The sequence below is a fragment of the Anas platyrhynchos genome, chromosome 11, assembly GCF_047663525.1.
Source record: "Anas platyrhynchos isolate ZD024472 breed Pekin duck chromosome 11, IASCAAS_PekinDuck_T2T, whole genome shotgun sequence".
Taxonomy (NCBI): Eukaryota; Metazoa; Chordata; class Aves; order Anseriformes; family Anatidae; genus Anas; species Anas platyrhynchos.
In genome coordinates, this window is record NC_092597.1 from 9982251 (window position 1) to 10000318 (window position 18068).

The window sequence follows — 18068 nt, forward strand, 5'->3', positions numbered from 1 at the left end:
TTTTATTAAAAATAAAAATAAATATATATATTTTTTAAAACAACGACAATTCGTGGGTACCTTTAAGTTTTAGTCTATCCTACTGCCCTTGAAAAGTCTTAAAAGATGATACAGGAGCCATCAAAAACTTTCGATGTATCCAAAAGCTAGCAGAAATGCAATATCAGGACTACACTCCATACACAATGACCTTTGAGCGTTTCAGGTCCAGGTCAGATCATTTGTTTATCATCCGTGTAAGTGAAAATATTTCGAACCAGAGTGGTGTGAAAGATGGGTCCTTTAATCCAACCTTAATCAACAGATCCCAGTCACCACCTCTGCAGCACTGCCACCTTCAAAAACAAATGTCAACTTTCATTTTTGATCATGACAAACAGTGAAAAAATGTATTCCAGTAAAATAAGAATAGAAAAAAACATCTTTCAGCTCTACATATAAATGTTAAAATCAAATCAAGACTTTCAAAACTAAAATGGGATGGCCCACTCATAGTTATTTTTCAGATTCCCACTTGCTTCCTGATTTATTTGGTATCATCAAGAAATACTGGAAAAAATCAAAAGACAGATTACTTCCATTGTAATTGTGCAATTATTGGAGAATCAGAATATTTGAAAGTTACTGCATCTTTTATTTTTTACATAGCAGCAAAATGGAAAAGCAGAGAAAAAACAAAACACAAGTTCCTTATAGCCTTTTTTCACTGAAAACACACAACCACTGCCAAGCTGCCGAAATTCTGATCCTGTATTTTGACTCTAAAAGTGGAATTAATTAAGAGTAATGGCACTGAAATTTCAGCTCAAGGTTCTCACTAACAATTCTTTTTTTCTCTTGTGAGCTAAATATGCTTTGCTAAGATATACATGTGTCCAAGAAACAGGGTAAATTTCATAGCTTAACATTTTTATCTTCCTAACTAAAAGAATCAAGTACCACACATCTCAGATAAGGATGGGAAACTTCCACTAACCTTTCAATTACCACTATTACATGAAGTCTGAGCTCGCCTGATAGTAATGCAAAAATAAGATTTTTTTTTCCATATGTGCATAACTCAACTGTCATTCAATACCAATATTACTAACTTTAATCTAGTCTATAAATCTAGGGAATTATGAGGGGCATAAGTACTTTTCATGATTGATTCAAAAGATTCAATATAAACATCAATACAATGGTTACTGAGGTACCACTACCCACTAAATATTAGCATACGATCATGAATCCTTTTTCCTGATGTTTCATCTCACACGGGCTAGAAAATAACACTGTCTTTTCCAAGCTGTCTAGTATATTGAATACTGATTTCTATTAAATGGGAAAACTTTTTTTTAGTAGTTCTGCAGTCCTTACCATACTACAAGCTTGATCCTGATACATGATAAAAGCAGAATATGACAGATGGAAGTGAAACTACTCTACACCTCAGAAAATCACTTTTGCAACAGTATGTTCTGAGGAAATTTTTTAAGGCTCAGTCAACAGCCCAACTCCTGTTGAATTTGGTTACTACCATTAAGCTATCCATGCTCTCAAAGTGAGGAAGAATGGGAGTGCACATCTTTCTGTAAGACTGAATAGCTGACAAAAAACAGCCCAAATGGAATGTGTTTCAAAAGCTGGAGGACTTAAATCTCATTTTAAAACTGCTTTTGTTGGGGGGAAAAGGCAAACAGCTAATTAAAACTGTTTTTTCTTCAACTGTTGTCACCTAGTATTACAAGGATTAACACAAGGCTGAACGGTATTCTGAAAGTGAAGGAACAGACTTGGCCCTTATCTGCAGTAACAGCTTCAATGGCTTTTAAGCAGGGCTAGTTTGATGGGAATATCAGAAGGCTCCTTCAAACTGTTAGTAAAACAACTACACATACCAGTGAGGATTCTTGTGATATAGGAAGAAACAGGAGCATTGCAGATACCCACACAAACCTTCTGAATTTTCTGAACTTCTGCATTTTGTCACCATTTAGTCTACATTATAGCCTAAACAACTGATGATTTGAGTATCAGCATCATCTCTGACATAAGATGCCCAGCAGGCAAAGTGAGTGGTTTAGTTTAACACTTTAATACACTTTTGCTGGCTTCCACTGAAGTGCTCTGAGCTAAAACACAAACAGGTATGAGTATGACTTACTTAAAACTAGCAAGTAAGATTGCTCCACCAAAGGAATACTTAGAGCTGAGTTTAAAATGCTTGTTTGAATTGCCAGGAACGCTAAATGTTAGCTCCTAATTTCTCTACCTTTTCAAAAACCTAACAAACAGAAAGACCTTTGAGGAAATTTCAAAAAGTGGAACAATAGATTTTACAGCTACTGAATTTGAATACTGGAAAAGAAATGCAAAGCTCCTTCTCTTATTCTGCAGTGTGAGACCCTAAAGCCACAAACCAAATGTCATTAGTCATAACGAAACCAATAACAACATGGAAAGATAAACATTTTATGAGCAATGAGTGCAAAAGACAAGGGTTCCATGCCCTTCACTCCAAGAGCGTCTTTCACAGCAAGGAAAACAAAAACTCAGGCTTGAATGGTGTTCTGTAGGACCATGGAACTGATCACAGGACTCCGCAACACTAATAAGATATTTGCATCAAGTCTCAATGTGGTAAAACCAAGCACCTTGACAAAACTTTTTAAACTTAGTCACATATTTTATTCCTTTGACGTGTCAATATAAGATTGTATAAATCTTGCTTTTGCTGCAGCTGAAATTCCCATGTAGCTATAATTGATAACTAAGAGAACGGTTGGTTCTCTCTGATAAACTCTACTTAGCATGATGTATACACTGCAGAGTTATCATTTTATTGAGCTGTTTGTTCAGATAGTGGGCCAGCTAACACTTCAAGGTAATTGAAGGAACCAGGCAGGCTCACAAAATATCAGAGCAACATTTTTACTACAACCACGTAAAGGCAGTGCGATCTCAGTTAAAATAAACCATTAGAAAAAATTGGTTAAATAATCAAGCAACATTTTGCCTGTATCTAAAGTATTAGTTTAGATCAGTATTTGCTTTCTGCCTAAAATGGCTTCAACTGAAAAAAAACGTTTTGGAATCAATACAACCAAAACTGTGTCTGTCGCACCTTCTTTCTGCTGAGCACTTCAGAAGCTATATGGGATCTTTCATTTGACTATATCTCCGTCTGATCTGGGCTCTTTGCTGAATCAGTTTGCAATGATAATAAGAACAGGTAAAGGAGAAAAAATATCAACCAATTATCAAGGCTTTGAAATATCCATCCCTTACAGTAGTTCTCTCTCCCTTACCGCAAAACAGAACTACCATATACATAATTGTTACAGGGCTATATAATAACTGCCAACCCCAACTGACCTGAACTTTGCAGTATCAAAGCAATACTGGAAGGGTCATGAGCTCTCTGCACACAGCGTGTACCAGTACAAGCACATGTTCCAGAGTTACAAAGCTCACGCGCAATCCTGTGATTTCCTATTAAGGAAAGAAGGAGAAGACAGTCTAACTAAAAGAGCCTTGCAAGAGGGTTGGAGAAATCATACATAGATGTGGAGTGGATTAGTTTGGAAATGAAAGAAAGAGCTTAGGTTTTGATTTCACCAAAACTCTGAGATTCAAAACCACCATAAGCTGTTCCAGCTCAATTCAGACCATGAGTAGTGGAAATATGTTTACTAACTTTCACGTTATTCAAAGAAAGAGCTGAAGAATGACTAATACTGTGAGATTTCTGTTACATCTATTCCTAAATGAGTCCAAGCCTACTTGAGAAACTTTTGCCCATGTAACACTTCTGGTTAGAGGTGTGATTTTTTTTTTCTTCTATTTTGTAACAGTACTGTCCCAGCAAAACCCATAGCACAGAGGCAGTTATAACACCATTATTGTTTTCATTTCTGTAGATTAAAGTATTCACAGAACACATATAAGCTTCACCATTAAAAGCATTTTTTTTTTTGGTTATTTAAATGGGGTTTATTGTCCTAGATGGGTTAAAAATAAAAAAAAATATGCCTGTAAACAAACTGTAACAGATCAGGCTTCAGTAATCTCTCTGCCATGGGCATTTACAGCATGTCTATATCAAAACTTTAAGGGAGCAATAAGACCCATAGTTACCTGATTACAGACAGCATAAAGTTTTAATCAGGCTATAAATGAGTCAGAGAACGACAGAACTGGAATGGCAAATCCTAGCTTCAGCGAACTCAAAACGTTAGCTAGCTCTCAAAGTGCATTTGACAAGGGATTACTCTCCACGCTGAATTACTCTCTGTATATTTCTATCAAATTAAGTGATAAAGTGCCACATGAACTTCACAATAAAAGGCAAAAATATGGATGGTCTGCTTTCTTAGTACCAAAAACACTGACTGGCTGTTATTATCTATGCAATACGAAACTCTACATCGCGTTTCGTTCAGACTGGTGCCCAATGAAGAGGTGGTATAAACAAAGGAGAAACACATGGCTGTTATTATGTTTCTTGCTAAACAAGGAGAACTTTACAATAAGGATGAAGCTTTGCTGCAAACTTGGCTACCTGAATCAGCAAGAACACCACCACGTAATCCTTGACACAGCTACATGACAAATCATATGCGTTTGGACTTAAGCAGTTTCCTTTCTCAATGGAAAGTCTCCTCCTGTGACCAAATCTGCCTTCAGTGTTGCAAAAAAAAAAGCTTATACTCAGATTTCCTTTGAGGTACAGCTGCTGTAATAATAAATAACAAAATCTTTACTGAAAAATAAACTGGATACAAATAAATAAATAAATAAGAAAAAGATGGTACATAAAAAGATAGCCTTAGTTAAGGATGAAACATTCTGAATAATAACCAAGTGTACCATAATAACTAAGTGTACAAGACTGCTAGAAACCCAATCAGGTGCAGATTTTTTTTAAGTTGTATTTTTTTATTACACATCTCTAAATTCAGCTGGCTTAAGTCTCAGGAAGGGGTTAAGGATTCTGATCAATTTGGACTGACAGGTCTTTTTGATGCTCTCAGAAAGAAACACCTTTTTTCTACCCTAATCAGAATCTCCTTATACTGCAGACTAACATGTTTGTTTTTTTTTTTTCCAGTAAAAGCTCACTGCATTTGTGAATGACCTTTATATAAGCAGAAGATTGTACAAGCTGCTGTCATCCAATTAAACACGTTGTGTTAATGAAAGCTAGTGAAAGTACTCAGACTCACATAAACATTACAACATTCTGCTATTGAATGCAATTCCAGCATTTTGAAAAAAATAAATGTTTTCCATAAAGAAATACAAGCAAACAAACTGAGGCTTCAAACTTCTAATACTTTCACATTCAGTAGTCTTCAAGGCTTAATCTGATCTAACTCCAGCAACATAGGGACTTGCAGCATAAAATAACTGACCTGTCTACCACTGGAAGAAATTATTTATGATCTGGAAGTGCCTACTTGTTTCTGCTGACTACAGAGGAAAATCTACAAGAGTAGTTCAAATGTAAATGTTTTCAATGCCAGTATATAGAGATCCATGAGATGAATCCCCCCCCCCCCCCCCGCCCCCAACCTGCTTGTGCCATACTTTTATAGCTCTCACAGGCAGCCTCATTTCTGTCATGGTTGATATTCACAGGTTACAATACAGGTGTATTACAGGTATTTCTTTCCCTTATTCCTGCTCAAAAACTGAAGGATCTCAGAAAGCTTGGTGCAAAATCATAATCTGCTACATGGACACTACAATCAGCTACTCAGATCATTCTGCCATATGGCTGAACAAAGGGATGGAATGGAAGAAACCTGGAGCTCTAGAAAACTGGTGAGTCAGTGTTTGCCAAAAGTTCAGAAGTTTTCATTTTCAGCAATGCTTTCAGATTTTCTTGTGACTAAATAAACTGATATGAACATCCAGGACAAAAAACTGTCTTGAAAAATGAGTCAGAAAACTGTAAAAAGTCAGCAAGGGTAAAGAGAAGCAGGGTAACAGGATAGCATGTGATGACCCAGTAGCATTAACACGGCTCTTACCAAGTGAGACAGGATTTGATTTTACTTTCAGCAGAAACAAATGGATACATTTTTTCAGCTATGTTTCTATTAGCAATTACTGTTTAATTAAAATATTAGGCTACCTATTCTAATGTAAAACAACAGGATAATCTGGTTATTGTGTCTTATGGAGGTTTGCATCCAATACCTCAGAGGAAATAAAGCTCTTTCCTCCATCCATACTACACATGGTCAGATTTGCAATGGCCAGGACACACCTGAGACAGTGACTGTTTTTAAAAATGTTTTCATGCTTCATAGTGTGAATCAGCAAGTTCTTTTTCATTATTTTTCCGACTGCATATATTTATATATGAAGTCTGAAACAGATCACGAGAACAAAGACATGTTAGTTTTTGGGGGAAGGAGGAGAGAGAAGTTGTGGCAGAATAACAAGGGTTGATGAACATTGAAAGTGGATAACCTTACTAACACAGTAACCAAAGTTGGGAGTGAACCAATTCCCTAAGTATACTCTTTCAATTTAAGACAAACAAGCAAACAAAAAAAAATCAAAGAACGAAACTCACAAACACAGCAAAGAATAGAATGCCCTAATCCTAATGCCCTAATCAGTAAGAATGACCAACTGCAACTCACTGTAGATCAGAAGTTCACTATAAACAACCTTGGCCATTTTCTTCCTAAAACTTACTGCCTCAACTAGCCTAGGCACTTGCGATGAAAGATCAGTAACCTTAAGATATGGCACGACCCCAACTTCTTCATCACTTTACTTTATGAAAGCCAAAGAAACACAATGTGAAATAAGAATTTTCTGCACTCAGTAGAAGACTGAAGTCTAATTTGGTAAGGTACAATCAGCTACAGAAAACTCCTTGTAAATTTTGCACTAGATACTCAGTAATAACAAACAAAACAAGACTATAATTGTGTAAAAAGTAACCAGCAGAAAAAAAAAGAGAAATTGGTAAGACAACTACAGCCAGTAACCATTCACCTCCTAACTGTTAGCGTTGAGCTGGTGTCTTTGTAGCAGTATGCTGCGATCTGCAGTTGCCTCTGCAGAACTTCAGTTTCAGGAGATGAATCGGTGTTTTTAATGCAAATCATTTGTTGGACTTCAGTTCGATTTTATGCTTCAACGCCCTCTTTCTATAAAGCCTTAATGAGAAACAAGCACACCATGTTCAGGATAAAGTTACATGTCAGAAACAAACAATAACAATAAATTTAAATGAAACATGAACTGGAACTTAATGATATTCTATGGCATCTGTAACTACCGTGCTTCTCTTACTCGTATGCATCAACATAAACTTGAAGTCACAGATATTCACCAATATCAATGAAGCAGAGTTGAGTCTTCAATGATTCTAAGATGATTTACAGAAATCATGTAAAGCTTTGAATATTGCATACAAGAAACTATGGCTGTCTTGTGGTACATCAGAATTTTGGAGTTGATCTAAGTCCTAAGTAAAGAACTAAATCCATGGAAAACTAAGTTGAGACACAATTTCCACATTGCCCAGAGAACTAGACACCAGTGGTTTTTGCTGAGTGCAAGCTATCAGCACTCCGAAAGCAGACAGATTTTTAACTGTCACACACCCCCACGTTTCAGCTTTGCATGCACAACATCCATATGCAATAGATGTACGTAATCTCAGTAGCAATCTTGACCTCACACATGGAAGCAGCCCACATACTTCTCACACCCACAAACACTTTCTCCCAAAAGTAATTCATGGAACCTATAATAATATTATTAAATACATGTTTAATGATTAAATGCATAACCCAAAATTAGTGATGTTGGGAGTAGTTAACTTTTGAAGTGAAACATCAGAGCAACCAGAAGTAGTGCAGTCTTATAAAGATTTCTTTTTTTGAATGATCAAATTAAAAACATATTTTGATAAAAGACAGACTAAACTGAACAGTAAGGAAAGATATAAAGAATCTATATAGCACTGTTTTCTTCTATTTTCCATTGCTTGTGGTAACAAATTCACTAGCATGTTGCTGGATACTGGTGTTTTGCACAGCACAAGTTTTTTTGATAAATGGGATGGTTCCTTACAGCTTTCAAGTGTATGCTTACACCTCCTTCAGCAAACAGCATACATAAGGGAACAGGGAACAACTGTTGCATCAGCCCTGACTAGAAGTATAAAATGGATCTCTCCTTAGAACAGACTGACAGGAAGCAGAACATTGTACTTGAGAACTGCAGCCCTCAAGGGTCCACATACCTCTACTGGAGGAGAACTGCTAGAAGTGGGCCTCACACACCGTGACTTACAATATCCACAGGGGTTGTGAATCAGATTCATTTCTACATACTGGTTGGTCAAGATAATGACTACACCCATGCTGAAATAATATTCTTGTGAGATATTTATGCATTCTATACTTGTAGTAAAAACACAATAAAGATAAAAACAATTTTACTATGTACTACTCAGTTTAGATTGCAGATAGAAATTTTGGTCACATATCCAAGGAACAAAATGAATTCTTTAACCCAAAACAGAACTGCAAACGTATTTTACTGATGGTCTGGCAACAAACTGACATTTCTGCTACTGAAATATTTACAGTGGCTTCTTTCTCCCCGGGGTGTATGTGAATTGTATTTCATAGAGATTCAGTTTACTCAAAGGTAAAATAAGATGTAACTCTGTTTACAAGGGTCCATACACAAAGTAACTCCCTGAAAAGCCCTCTATTTCTACACAAAGGAGCCCATCTTCTTCTGCACTACTTCCATTCCTTCTGTCATGCCAGAAAAACCTGCATAAGACCTTGCTTCTACAAAGAATAGCTTTAAACCCAACTTCTACCACAATACTTTACACAACAGATTACAGCTGTATTTCCCTCCCTCCCTCTCTCCCCCCCCCCCAAAAAAAAAGAGTAGCTTACATGTGTGAGAAAACCTAACAGAAAAAGCTACTCAGAACTGGATTACTTAACCCTTCCCTGTGCAAAAGAAAAGAAAAAGCAGTACTCCTAAACACCGTATTATCCTATTATGTTTAGATTCTTTATGCATAGAGTATTGTCTTATCCAGTGCAATAGTGTTTCTGAGCTGGACCACTGCTGAAGAGTTAAGCTTTATAGATGTCTGGTACTCATTTATTGAGCCAAAAAAATAAAACAAGAATGTTTGGTGAAATGTGCAAGACACCTGTTTTTCACATTCCTCTCCACTCCCTGGAGCAAGTTGTATCAAATGAAAACAACGATGCTTTATGAACTCCTGTTTCTCCTTTCATGTTGCATGAGGAGATAAAGAACAGCTCCCCAGAGCCAATTGTTATTGTACAGTAACTGTATTTAACACATGTATTTATATTTTCATCACAAAAACGCTGCAAATGAAAATACAGAAAGTTTAAGACATTTCATGCAGACAGTTACTAGAAAAATCTCACAACAACGTCAGAAAAATAAAAACAAATGCCTTTTTCTTAAACCTTTTTCCCCAATAGATGTGAATTAAAAGCCCAACCTTTTACAAAAATGTTTCGCTATTCAAAGTATTCAACCCCAAAAACGTGATTGCTACAATATATGCATAGCCATGCATTTTAGCTAAATGTGTGGTAGGTTACAAACATCTTGAGAGGATAAACATATGAAGTAGAATGTATCAGTTCTCAAACGTTACTCAGCAGTATTTTAGTAAGACTTCCCATAACTTTCCATTAATTTACTCTATCTAGGAAACAGTAACAGGTTTCTAAATGCATTATGTGCGCAGGCAGGATGCTCTTCTGCTTACCATGCAGCTGTGTGACACGAGGAGCAGCTGGAGAAAACCATCAAGTGAAAAGCATTTTCATATGCAAGGTGATTGTACTTATATAGGCATATGAAGAAATTTACTATGATATTTATGAATTAACAAATACAAAGGGACAAGTGTGTCCTTACTGTGGGTAGTTAGGGTCTGGCGGCCAGAAGATGTCGCACTGTACAGAAAGGTGGAGCCCCTCCCTTGATGGGCAGTAGCGCGTGGTCTGTGACGTAAGCAAGCAGAAGTGACGTTGTGGGCCTCGGCTATATAACGCCATGGGACTCGACAATAAACGCCATTTGCCATCCACCACATTGGTGTCTGTGAGCCGATGGACCGAGCGGCCTGGGGTTGGTCGCCATGCCGTTCCTGAACCAGGTCGCCACTGCCCCCTGAAGGCAACACCTTACTATTCAATTTAAATATTTTGTATAATTTTGTAAACAAATGAGGGGAAAAAAATCACCCATCTCTGTGGTTCCTCAAATCCTTAGAGCGTATGAACTATGTTTAGGTTGGCCACTGGTGTGGCCCACTTGAACTAATACACTCTAAGTCAGTTTGTCTTGTTCCCCCCAGTTTGTACAGGTAGATAGCACTTCTCATTAGCAAGTTGTACTTAGGGTACTATACAAGAAGAGTCACTAGTGCTTGGTTGTAGTCCTGTTGCTTTCCCTCACTGTATTTCCAGACCAGTGTTAGTAACAATGAAATTCATTACTAAGAAGGACCTTTCTTAAAACAGTCTAGTGCTTTCATGAAAAAAAGAGAAATGAGTGCTACAACTGAAGTCATGTATTACAGTTCTGTTAGCATGCTTCTGTCTTCTGAAGACAGCCTTCAATATAACTTGAGGCTATTTCAAAAGGCCCTTCACTAGACTTCGCAACAAACTCACCCTCAGTCACTCAACAGGAACAATTTTCATGAAAAAAGTTTTGAAGCTTCTAAGCAATCTGCTCTATTCAACAATAACCTGAGCTCCCTCACAGTTTATCCGCTTGGTACGCTTGCCTTGTAAACTCAACATGCCTCCTATTATTCCTTAATTAGAGTCCTCCGGAATATATTCATCACACACAAAATAACACTGCCTGAAACAAATGGTGATAACATTATGTTCAGACTGTTTATAGCATTACAAGAAATGCACAGCATGATTTGGCTTTCATCCAAATGCATTTAACTGAAGAATCCTCAGTTACTTGTTCGCTTTCATTTCTGTCCCATCTTTCTCTCATCAACAGGAATGGATGAAGACACTCCACACCAACAATTCTATTGATGATGTTCAATGAGTTTGCACACTGACTGATAATTCATGGTATCACTTAGGTTGGAAAAAACCTCCGAGATCATCAAGCCCAACCATTAACCTAGCAGAACAGGTGTTTCCACCCAGGCCAATGAAAGTTCTGGCACAAAAACACATCCTTGCACCCTTCCTACTCTGTGGCAATTGTTTTTGAGTATGCTCACAACTTGTTGCAAATGTGTTGGAAGAAATTTTTAATACAAAAAAACTCAAGCAAGTAAGATTTTTCTTCCAGCTGATGTATATGCAAAGCACTTACTGAAGGCCACATAACTTTTGATTAGTTTATGTCTGCAGCTGGTTACCCCATTAAAAATGCTGTAGATACTTTGCCTATGCTGCAACCTTACTCTACCACAAGCGTGAAAACACCAACATTCCTTCAAAGCCCTGTACACAGGATAACTTAATACTAAGCAAATTTGGGTCTTATCAGCAAAAATGGTGCCAGGGTGAAACCTTGAAGCTTTGCTAAGCTGCGACCCTGTGTCAGTTTGCATCCATTTCATGTGCTGGTGAAAGTTCTGCTACAGTATTTTCAAAGACAAGGAAATAAACATGGTTTTCAGTTCTGACAAGCAGTTTACTCCATGTCAATATTAACATGTAGTGTTGTATTTGCTTTGTAGTATAATTATTTATTTCTAATAGAAATAGTAGCATAATTTCAGCATGAAAATATACTGCACTTCAGCCAAATAGGAAACATATGTGGCCCTCTGAATAGATCTTTGGAAATTGAAAACAGGTGACCCAGTCCAACTAACAATGTTGTGTAGTACAATAGGCTGAAATGTGATGACAAGTGCAGTAAAATTAACTTGCAATTAAAAGCAAGCACTAAGATAGATACCACTTGGTAAAGTAGCTTCAAAAGAAATTGCTCTTATACAAGGTTTAGTGGATAGTATCAGGGGCTGGGGGACAGTTGGACTGGATGATCTTGGAGGTCTTTTCCAACCTTAATGATTCTCTGATTCTATATGAGGGCAGTTTTGAAATAAAATACTGTAACATACAGCAAGATCCTGATAGTAACTATCCATTGGGATATATATTTTTTGCTTTCTTCTATCAACAGAAAAACAATAACATATACCCTTTGTTTTCCATACTTCTGAGGGCTTTGTATTTTATCACCTTGCAATGACTTGAGTGCTATTATTTGCCTTTAGTACCCTCAAAGAGGCCAGCTAAAATGAGAACTGTTTGCCTATGTAAGTTACACTGGATGAAGCAATATTCATACAAACCACCCATTAGTGAACAATTCATTGGGCCTTGATTAGGAGGGTCTCACAAGAAGTCATCTTTTGCAGCAATTTTCCTTTACCACAGTTCTTTGTAAGCATTTGCACCTAACCTAAATAAACACCCGGCACAGGAAACTTCAGTAGCATACACTTTTAAACTGCACTTAGCCCAAAGATGTCACAAGACGTTTTCCAGACCCCTCTGCCACATTTCTAACTGTATGCACATTATTATTCTTCTTAATCTTGAGCCAAACCCCCAAGAAACAGAACGTATTCTTCAGTGACTTAAAGATCATTCTCTCCCAGAGCCCTAAATTCAGGGAATTTTGGATTAATGGCTCAACTTTTCAGGGACAAGAGATACCTAAAGTGAACACAAGTACTGTGTTGAGGTCCTACAAAATCAGTTATTACCTAGCTATATTTAGCTAGCACAACACTGAGATATATACATTCACAGATTTCCCAACCACTCCTAATGATGTCTGCGCAGACGTTTCTCTGTCATACCGGAACACTTGAGCATTCACTGGATGTATTCTGGAGTCCCCTGAAGACTGCAGAATCCCTCCTCCTAATTTTGATTTCATTACAGTTCCCCTGTTCAGTTTGCCTCTTTCCCTACCCCCATATTTTGACTGTCATACAGCCCTGCAGCTCCCTCTCATATCCTTGGTTCCGAAGTCTGAAATTACACATTTATTTTTTTGAATAACCTAGATGGTATCCCTATTACACCTCCTGTGAGGCTTGCTTTGACAATGATGTAGCCATGCTATTGTGGTAATATTCTCCTGTTTAAATAGAAGCCACTGTAGTTCCTAGCCTGGTCCTGATACCACATGTCTTACCCTCCTTAACTTCTTTTTCCTCACAACAAAGCAATTGAATATCCTCAGCCAGAGTTCACATAGCATACAAACAGATTTCCCAAATAATTGCGGTTCAAACTCCTATCAGATCACATACATTCTCCATTATACAGCACGCAGGTTTTATGATCTTATGCTGACTGCAAAACAGGAGATGATCACAATTCATTTATTTTTTTAGCCTCAGCAACAGATGCTGCCCAGAGTCTGAATGACTTCCTATGAATGACATGCGGCTAAAAAAAAAAAAAAAAAAAGATGCGAATCTCAGTGTCCCTGTCACGAATACCGTGGATGAAACAAAACCCTTAAGGCACACTACAGTCTAATAAGGAGACCCCTTGCAGGAGCATTCCTACAACAGCAAATTACCATCTTCATGAATAAGTGGCATTTGAGATAGAAGAAGAGAAAAATATGAAAGGGGAAATATGTACCTTCATACAAAAATAGAATATATTGAACTTGTTCAGAACTACATCTTGCTAAGTTAACCATGTAGCTTGAACACTGGGCAAGCCTCCTTTGCTAGTGAGAAGTGACGAGGACTCATGACCACGACACAGTGACATAGACTAAATCCTCTGAACCATCTAATTTCACAGTTGAACAGCAGAGAGGATTACCCTGGTGTTCTACAGGACACTGAAAACTCCTTCTCCTGGTAAATAGTTACATGAATAAGGGCTGGGGAAAAGAACACAGATTTCCTTTAACAACCGATCCTTTAAAGATGGCTCGCATGCTCAATTTAGCTAGGCAAAAACAGAAAACACAGGAACGTACCAACAGGATTTAGAAGACTGGCTCAGCTCCTTGATCTGCCATAATTAAGCCACATCAACCTTCTACGCCTTCATCTCTTAATCTGAACTGCTGAGCTACTTAATGAAGTTACTTGTAAAACTGATGAAACATGCTATGTATTATTACCGGTTGCCTCTCCATCCAGCAAATCTTTGTAACACTACCTACTTAAGTATTTTCCATAGGGCTGCGGAGCTTCAAGGATCTGTAAGAGCTTGGAGCAGAGCTAGGAGGGAAAATTTCCCAACAACAAAGCGAAGATAAATTACTACTTCATATTACATTATCTCTAATATATTTAAAGGGAAAAATACTCTAACAGAAGGCTTGATCTGGATGAGTTTATGATAGTGGAAAATTAAATACTTCAGATGACATTATACAAAATTGTCTTTATCAATAAGCTAAAAGTCAAATACATCTTTCAATTCACTGCATAAATAACTTCAGGAAGGAGCCTTCTTTGCTGCAGGGTGCAGCTCAGGTAGCTGCGACCAACAGCATCTGTACTTTAATAATTTCATACCTCTAGTTTTAGACACCTGCCTTCACCAGCTGATTTACACATAAGATTGCAACTGTGTCTAAAATACAGAGATGTAAATGATTGACAGTGTCTGCTGGAGTCCATCTGGAAAAACATATCATATAGTAGGATAAAAAAAAATCTCCCTTGTTGCTGTCAACAGATGTATACAATAGATCCTAACAGAACATTCTATTCACCTCTCTGTGTAGGATGCAAATCCTTTTAATGTTAATGATGCTCTTGGTTTTACATTGTCAGGGGATATACATGCATAAATACTGCGTAAGTACCAGCCATTTCCAAATTCTAGGAATTTCAAATACATACTTTGTCCGCATTTATTTTGAACCAGTTTTAAGCAACACCACAGAAAATTCATACAAAATCTACATTAATATTATGCTCAAGAGCTGGAAAACTGGGGAAAAGATGAATCTCTCAATCATTATGCTGGCACTCAAACAATCACAGTGTTTTTTTTTTTGTTTGTTTTTGTTTTTTTTTTTTAAACTGTTAGACTTCTCTAAGGAACATTCAGACAACAGCAAACATGCATACTGTAACCATTCACTGAAGTACAACAGACTGAATTAAGACCTCGATTTCTGTTTTAACACTGGATTACGTGGCTTCCAATACCTCTAGCCTGATACTGATTTTTTTATTTTTTTCATTATGAGAAATATGACTAAAAAATCAGGAAAAATTACTGTCTGAGCTAGTGAAAGTGACTGTGGAAGCAAAACAATTACTCTATTATAAATTAATATTGCTATTCATCTATAATCTATTATTGAGTGCTTGAAGAATAGTTTGTACTCAAGTGGATAGAAATTCTCTCTATAACCCATTTATTGCAGAAGATAAATTTAAGAGTAGTGTCACATTTGGAAAAATGTTATTTTATTGGCTGTAATTTTTCATGGTACCTGTGGGGACTGGATGACAGCTCAACAGTGCAATTGTCCTTCATGTTGATATCCCTTTTTTTTTTTTTTGGAGACTGTCCTGGGAATATACTAAGAGTGATTTATTTGTCCCTGGACCTGTAAAAGGTTTCAGACAGGTGGAAATGGATGTACAGCTAGTTGAGGAGAAATAAGAAATGAGCCCAGCATCCTTATTTAGCCAGGAAACTAACAACCAGTGGGGAATATTTAATCACTTCGCATTACAACTGAGTAAGACTTCTGATGGCTCGTTTCCTTGCTGCTTGCAGAGAAAAACTCAGCCAGCTCAGAATCAGCAGCCCACTGTTTCACAATAATGAGATGTCCTTTGGCATCTACTTTACACTGTCATCCTCAGAAGCCAAACAGTATGCTGCAAATGCTGCTGTGACTAATTTCCCTAATGAAATAACCACCCCAAGTTAAATTTTACTTAATGAGCAGTATTCAACACTCTTTATCAATGACTAATTTTAAGACACAGATCCTGCAATTCTTACCATCCATAGGACTAACACCTGTGTTCTGTAACTCTGTATTAACCCTTCTGACTATTGGATCAACCAGTATAGCAGCGTTGCTCAGCCATAACAGGTAGGATGAAAAAAAGAAAAGAGGCTCAAGCTGCATTTGAGCTTTGTAACAATTTTATTCTCATCATAGATTCTCCCTGAAAGAGGTGTTTGCTTAAAAAGTAAATATATATGTCTTTAATGTAAGTAGGCCAGATTTTACTTTTATTTAATGAAGTTCAGCCTTTGGGGTTAGTACATTTTAAAATCACAAAGACTGCACACCACAGTTGAACTTGGGCAGGAAACTGTTGGGCTAAGAAGGACGGTGGCAGTCTGTCTAGACAATCAAATGCAGGATCCGAACTTCGTTCTACAAATGAAAATAGTTGCAAACTCTCATTTGGTTCAATTCTCTGCAGGTAGCTCACTAACAACAGTAATTATAATCAACAAAACCCACACCTCTTACTGTTAGAGAAAATACAAGAACTAGAACAAGGTTCCACAGAATTTCCTCGGTTTCAGTATAATCAATTTATTGCACCACATGCACATGAAGAAGTTATCTACTATACAGGCCTCATGCTTAATCCTTCTTCCTCTCAAGCCCTTTTATTACTACCTGGATTATTCAAGCTAAGTATCCCCAATGGCACTACTGCTATTCAATTATTATTATTTTTTAAAGATAGCGAAGTATGGTTGAATATTATTTGATATTATTTGGGCTTCCTTGGTTTTCTTAATAATTTTCATGGCTACCATTACAAAACGTAGGCACATAGTTATGTGACCAGGATATCGAATGGGAACACATTTCTGTTAACTTCTTTTTAATTGAGTAGCTTTATTAATCAAACTTTATTGCTGTCAAACAATAATTATAAAAACCTAAGTGCCATCATGCAGATTTAATGAGAAAACAGTATTTTAGTCTTTGAAATCCTAGCAATAGCACTGTGCTCAGAGGTAGCAACATGCACTCTGAAATTTTCTTCTCTCCTACTATACTTAGCCACCTTCAAAATGAGACCAAGGTAATTATGTGATTTGACAAGGGAAATGGTAAGCATGTAGGCACTCATTTCAGTCCTGAGGCTGTAATAAAGAAATACAATACGAGACATTTCTTGTCAAAGTAACTTTGCAGAAGCAGCCATTTCTGGCAATTCAAACTATATTAACCACAGCAAAGCTAAAAAGCCTAGGACACTTCGCTATAAACTGATCCGTAAAAATAAAACAAATGGCTGAAGAACTACACAGCAGTTCCAGAGAGTTAATGTTCCATATGTAGGATTTGTAATAGTTTACCTATAGAAGCAACTATTCCTGTGTGGCTATGCAATGTTTTTAATGATGTTTCCAGAAAACATCTGATATGACATCTGAGCTCCTGGAATACTAACTATCCTTGCTACGATGCTCCCAGGAGCAGCACTTGTAGGTAGGATTGGAACCATCTGGGATGCCTATTCAGTAAGTATCTTGACAATTATTGGTCCCATTCTGTTTTCAGAAGCATAAGGCTCTCTTAGGGTAGAGAAGTTTTTTGCAAGTAAGCGCTCTGATTTTTGATTCTGTATTGTTCAAGGCCACTCGAGCAGATTTCAGGAAGTCTGCTGCTAAGCTTTTGAGTTCAGCTCTCAAGTGCAGTGTGCTCTAAATACACGACCTGCATTGAACCGCTGCCCTAGCAAGCTGTAGCTATTATTCACTTCACAATACAAAGCCCATAGTACTAGAAGGCTGGATCTACATGATATATTAACTGCTTTATGAACACTACGTGTTTTAGGAGACCACAGCTATCCCAACTACACACAATACCATTTATCAAGTATACCTCACAAAGGCATTTTAAAGTCCTCCACATCTTTTTCACCTAGATACATAACTTAGATAGAACAGGCAAGACGAAGTAAGACAAGCCTACAGCTTTTTCTGTCATTGAAGACTTTTCCCCTTAACTCCCATTCCTTCCCCAATCAGGCACCAGTAGAATCTCTGTTCAAT

At 37.3% G+C, this 18068-nt stretch overlaps 1 protein-coding gene across 4 annotated transcripts in view; it reads right to left on the reverse strand.

Moving 5' to 3' along the window:
• The window catches only part of RORA (RAR related orphan receptor A), a 410146-nt gene that overhangs the window by 187898 nt on the left and 204180 nt on the right, over positions 1–18068 (reverse strand). The window lies entirely within an intron of this gene.